Source organism: Gymnoscopelus microlampas (genome assembly GCF_963454915.1).
Source record: "Gymnoscopelus microlampas genome assembly, chromosome: 23".
Lineage (NCBI taxonomy): Eukaryota > Metazoa > Chordata > Actinopteri > Myctophiformes > Myctophidae > Gymnoscopelus > Gymnoscopelus microlampas.
Window position 1 is genome coordinate 7,663,997 of NC_139960.1, and position 7,022 is coordinate 7,671,018.

Consider the following 7,022-nt stretch of genomic DNA (forward strand, 5'->3'; position numbering starts at 1 on the left):
AAAGAAAGATTTCCTTTCGCTGTCGTTCCGGATGGCTGTTCTGCTCTGAGAGTGGAGGGAAAATTAGTTCAAACAGTGAAATATTATTATAGCCTGATACAGGCTGGTAACTTAAACATGAGGGAACATGACTTTTCTTAAGATATATTAAGATATTTTCCACATTATTCCTGTTGCGATAGCTTGACCATCAGGGGGGCTACCAGTCGATGGAGCTGGAACCAATAGAACACTGGGGTTGGACTGGCAAATTCCCATTGATTTGCAGTAGGTCATCAATGGGTCATCAGTATCAGTGTATTTGGTAAAAAACATATTGTGATATTTGATTTGGTCCATATCGACCATCCCTAATGGATAGTGTACCTCTGGATATGGATGGTGCCTCTCTTCTCCTCTCTTATCCTGCTCCATCCCCACCTCTCTGTTCTGCCCTGCAACAGAGGAGCGGTTCATTCATAATCACGCTCATATTATCCACTGTCTGCTTCATAGCTCGAGTGTGTGTAAGGATATGGGTGCTCATGCATGTGCTTTTCATTTATGTGTGTGCGTGCGTGCATGCGTGCGTACGTGTGCATGTATGTGTGATTAGACTTACAAGAATGTGAGCATTCATGCATGTGTATATGTATATTTAACTGTGTGGGTGGGTGGGTTGGTCTGTGTGCGTGCATTGTGTATGTGCATGTGTGCGTGTGCGTGTGCGTGTGCGTGTGTGCGCGCGCTTTTACATGTAGGAATTGAGCATGGTACAGTAGGTCAAAATCGGTAAACAGTATTTAATTGTACATGTGTGCGTGTGGGTGTATATAGGAGAGCATCTACAGTAGCCTATATACAGTACATATGCATACAGTGTATAGAGTGTATATATGTACACATGAGCATATCATGTGTACACTTTACACAAGCAGTTATGCGTGTGCGCGTTTCAGACCAGGCCAGTGTGTAATAAGTCAAATCTGTGTGCATGTGCACGCGCATTTGTGTATAATAGACATCCTGCGGTGCGTGTGTGTGTGTGTGTGTGTGTGTGTGTGTGTGTGTGTGTGTGCTGTCCCACTGCGATGGACCATAATTGATTCATCAGTTATGCTAATATAACGCTTTACAATCATTTCCAGTGGGGGTTAGTATATGTCTGCGTGTGTGTCTGTGTGGGTATGAGAGTACATGCAAGTCTTTCCAGCATTTGTCCAGTTTGTGTGGGTGTGTGCATGAGCAGGGCGCCGCGTTTATACCGAAAATGGCCGATCTACAAGCTCACAATGCGTCGCAGCTCGACACATTGTGAGCCTGTAGATCTGCTATTTTCGGTGCGCGACACCCGCGCGCAACTAAAGCATAACTCTGGCTTAATGCGTTTCTGTCCAATTAGCCAGTGACCCAATTCTTTAGTCTCTCTCTCTCTCTCTCTCTCTCTCTCTCTCTCTCTCTCTCTCTCTCTCTCTCTCTCTCTCTCTCTCTCTCTCTCTCTCTCTCTCTCTCTCTCTCTCTCTCTCTCTCTCTCTCTCTCTCTCTCTCTCTCTCTCTCTCTCTCTCTCTCTCTCTCTCTCTCTCTCTCCCCCCCCCCCACACACACACACACACTCCCTGTCTCTCCATCCCAGACTCATTCTCTGCTCATAATAGATTCTCTCTATCATCGTGTCCAATCCTCCCGTCTACATTACAGCAGCAATATCACTCCATTTAATCCTCTGCCTGGCGCGTCTCTGGCAGATGAATCAATATCTGCGTACACACACACACACCTGACCGACGACGCTCTCCAAAAAGATAGACGAGAGAACACACATTTGAAATGTTATATTACCAGACAAACTAGACAAGTGAGGAGTTATTTGTGTCTGTCTAGCTTTGGTCTATGTCTTGTCTATCTTTTATAGTCGAATCACTCGAATCAATCATTTTTTTCCCCCCCGCGGAGTGGTGGTAGGCCAAGCTTTGTGGTAGGCCTCTGGAACTGTGTGTGTGTGTGTGTGTGTGTGTGTGTGTGTGTGTGTGTGTGTGTGTGTGTGTGTGTGTGTGTGTGTGTGTGTGTGTGTGTGTGTGTGTGTGTGTGTGCGCGCGCATCTCTTAACCCTTTTTAATGTTTGTTCAATGAGTTCCAGCCTGTCTGAAAATATTCACACACACTGTGTGTGCATGTGTCTGATGGAAATGGTCGGTACAACCAGTTTGCATCAAATTAAACCGTTAAAACTAAAATCTTGTACATCATACTAGACCTGTATAAAAACATAAACCGACCAAACCCTATTGTATAGAGACAATTATAGGCCATGCATTGTATATTTTTCCTTGCAGTGGTGGAAAAAGTACTCAAATGTTTTACTTAAGTAAAAGTACCAATACTGCAATATAAAAATACAAGTTACAAGTGAAAGTCCAGAATTCAAAATTTACTTGAGTAAAAGTACAAAAGTATTGGCATCGAAATATACTTAAAGTACCCAAAGTAAAAGTACTAAAATATTTGAAAATAGCAGATCTACAAGCTCACAACGCGTCGCGATGCAACGCGTTGTGAGCTTGTAGATCGGCTACTTTCAAATAGCCAATGTATGAAATGGGGCTAAAGTGGTTACTGTAGGTTTCATAATATCATAATTTATATCTGAAAAGTAACTAGTAACTAAAGTGTTCAAATAATTGTATTGGAGTAAAAGTACAATATTTGCCTCTGAGATGTAGTGGAGTAGAAGTAAAATATTGGAAATTGGAAGTACTCAAGTAAAGTACAAATACCTCAGAATTGTACTTAAGTACGGTACTTGAGTAAATGTACTTAGTTACTTTCCACCACTGCATGTGTCCTGTGTGAGTACTGCACATCGTCTCTGTCGGGCAGAAATCTAATTTCTCCATATTTAATATTTGAATTTATTTTTCGTAAATTGTCCCTACTTTGTCATAATACAGTATCACACAAAAATATAACAAACAGCTCACATATATTTGCTAGTTATTAACCATTAACCAAGTGTGTCTATGGGTTTTATAGATATTGAACCAATGAAAAGTATTGTATTGGACACCCGACATAGCGATGATACGATGTTATACTGTAGTTCTGTAGCGTTAAGCCCTTGTTGATGCATCATTCTGCGCCACATTAGTACCGCTGACAGTTCATTTTTAAATGTCATGGTATCAACAGCGAGGTACTTCTGTAACTAATGCCAAGTGAAAGGACAGCAAAACCCCCTTTCCCCCTAAATAATTCCCTTTGAGCATGCAGCCTCAGCGCGGCTGGTGTTTCAGCAATGAGTGCAGCGTATCCAGCAAGATAGCTGGGGTACAACTTGAAAGAATGACATGTGTGAGACCCGGGTACTTAGGAAGGGGAAAGCTATTACTAGGGATAGAACCCGCTATATACCGTCAAAACCACCTTTTGCCATCAGGACAACGGTATACAGTACCTAATGCAAGCTCGGGCTCAGAGATTTTGCTGTTACTTTTCAGGAAATGGAAAAAAGAACCTGACCTGTGTATAGCAGATCTACAAGCTCGGTACCTCAAAATTGTACTTGAGTACAGTACTTGAGTAAATGTACTTAGTTACTTTACACCACTGAGTGGTACAGTATGTCTACTATGAAAACTGTGCAGTACTTGAGTAAATGTACTTAGTTACTTTACACCACTGAGTGGTACAGTATGTCTACTATGAAAACTGTGCCTATAGTAGTTTGTACATCAACAAGGTTGAACTTTGACACTGCCACACGTGTGCTTTCCCCGACACCGGGGAAAACCGTGTCACAGGAGAAGTAATTAGAAATAATGGGTTTCAGAGTGCATTGTTCAGACTAGCTGCTCTCATGCTTATTTCATACTGTATGAGGCAGTTTGAGGGTGGCGAGAGAACGCATGCGGAGCTCAGAACCTGCCCTCGCTGTGACAGCGCAATAACTCAGTCAGAGTAAGTGTCAGAAGAGCAGGACATGAATATAACATACGTGTTGAAAAGAGGAAAAGGGTGATAATCACAGACCACGTGAAAAGGGAACGGATGAAATATTGAAGAGGGGGAGGGATAAGTGATAGCGGCAAGCGAAAATAACAGAGGAGAGGAGACTAGAGAAAAGGGGAGCGGAGAGGAGAGGGAAGAGTGTAGGCAACAATTTAGCCCTCATTGTATGTCTTATGTGTCTTATTCTGTATCCATCCTGTGTTTCATAACTGCAGAACTGCCATGACAACTGAATTCCCCCCTGTGGGATCAATAACTAAATATCTGTCTCTGTCTGTCTGTCTGTCTGTCTGTCTGTCTGTCTGTCTGTCTGTCTGTCTGTCTAACCATAAACCTGCCTGAATATTTTCCTAAGTCTAACTCCAAAAATCTAACGATAACAATTTCCAGGAATATTGTCTGGTTTCTCAAATTCCACTTTACTTGTGGGGATATTTTGTCCTCACAGGCATAGTAAGACAAGTGTGTACTTAACACACACACACACACACACACACACACACACACACACACACACACACACACACACACACACACACACACACACACACACACACACACACACACACACACACACACACACACACACACACGGAAATGGTGACAGTCACGTACAAACTCATGCACATGCATGATGACACACGTTTTCGACCACAGGGACTTCACCATGGCAACGGGGGAGGGGGGGGGGGTGTGATGTCTGACTCACACACAGGTGTGGGGAGAGATAACACGCACACACACACACACACACACACACACGGAAACAAGCGGCCAAAATGACTTTTCTCAGACGGGTGGCCGTCCTCTCCCTCAGAGATAGGGTGAGAAGTTCAGTCATACGTGAGAGACTCGGAGTAGAACTGCTGCTCCTTGACTTGGAAAGGAGCCAGCTTAGGTGGTTTGGGCATCTATATGGATGCCTCCCGAGCATCTCCCTAGGGAGGTCCTCGCTGCACGTCCCACTGGGAAGAGCCCCCGGGGCAGACCAAGGACCAGATGGGGGGATTATATCTCCACACTGGCCTGGGAACGCCTCGGGATCCCCCAGGAGGAATTTGCTAATGTTCTTCTGGAAATTACCATAACAGGATGTATTCAGAATTAAATACAGAACCTTAGAGTATCACAACATCACATTTAATAATAATTAGTCATTTAGGCCTTTTGGGCCTAGGGTGTTGAGGGTGAAAATCCAAAATGCTTCCCTTCTCTTTAAAAGAAGGTCATGGTCATCTCCTCTAGGTGGCAGTGAGACCGCCACAATGCCAACAAAACACTGAGAGAGGTTATGTCTCATGTCATTAAAATGTCTACAGATAGTACTTTTATGTTCGCTGATCCATTGTTCAAGTTTCCTGGTGGTTTTGTCTATATAGGCAAGACCACAGGGACAACGTAGCATGTAAACCACGTGAGTGGAGGCATGCAATGACGTTTTTTATAGAGTATTTCTCCCCAGTGAACGGATGATAAAAGACTAATAATATTCAGAGGCTCTAAACCTTGAGAATATTAGTGTAAAGGCTGGTGATATCTGAAGTTAATAAAAACGTATTTATGAAATCAGTAGAATCCTTAATATAAGCTGGCAAGGCTTGAACAAAGGGCTTGATAAATAAATCAACTAATTCTGATAAAGGAGAATTGGTTTGTGCCACTATGGGGCCACTATTCCCCGCCCTCCAAAATCTATTTATTTGTATTAAAATTATTAGCGATTATATTTTGTAATCGATTAACTCTATAACTGTTGCACCCTTAGTACAATATATGAAAACTATACAACATCCATAATTTGATGATGAAAATCTGTGTTTAAATGCCAGCGTGGGACGTGTGCATGTGAGAGTCTTTCTCTGTGCACACATGGTATATTAGAACCATCTCTGCTGTACTCCACCTAGCAACATAATTTCAACAACCCACAGGGAGAGATCTCTCTCTCCCTCTCTCTATCCTGCTGTGATGGGGGGAATAATGAAGATGGATTCACATGGTCACACACACACACAAGTATGCACACACGCGTGCACGCCCTCACACAAAGAGAAGTCCAGCCGATCCAGGACCTAGCGACCGCACGGAATGATGCACAAAACACACACACACACACACACACACACACACACACACACACACACACACACACACACACACACACACACACACACACACACACACACACACACAGAGCAGAGTTGTCTGAAGATAAGTCTTTCTCTCTCTGTGCAAGGAGACATATTTAGAGCGAGACCTTTGTGTTTCTATGGCGATGTGTGAGTTATGGGATGTACAGTATGTCCTGAGATTTAAGATGCGTATGCTGTAATTACTCAATACACGCGCACGCGTGCACGCACACACACACACACACACACACACACACACACAGGCCATCAGCTCATAAAGTATAGATGCAGCCTGAGGTTTGTTATTTTATGACAGACATCCGTGTAACTAACTGTTGATTATGAGATGAATGACATCTCTTTCTTTATCATCATTCTTCTGCAACTGTGCGTGCATGCGTACGTGTAAGGGCCAAATGCCCCCACAAGTGTAGTATTTCAGAAATAGATTGTGAGGACAATTTTCCTGGTCCCTCTCCCTTCTCCCTTTTTCTTCATATTCAGCATTCATACTCCGACACGCCTCCGACGCAAAACTGGTCCTCACAAGAGAAATGGTTGTATAAATATATATTTTTATAGTTAGGAGAACAATTAGGCGCTCGGGTGGCACAGTGGTGAAGTGGCTTCCCACCAACGCGGAGGTTGTGGGTTCGAAATTAATCCGCCGTGGTGCTTCCAGCTTTGTCGAGCGTCTATATGAACACCAGTGGCCCGTGTTCGGGGGAGGGTAGCCGGGTGGGGAGGGTGATATTTGTGGGCGTGAGCGTGGGCGGGAGGAGTAGGACAAAGGCTCTTTGTCCTCCTGGTGGGGGCTCCTCACTGGTAGGTGACTCAGAAGCAGAGGTGGAAAAAGTACTCAAACGTTTTACCTAAGTAAAAGTATCAATACTGCAACGTAGAAG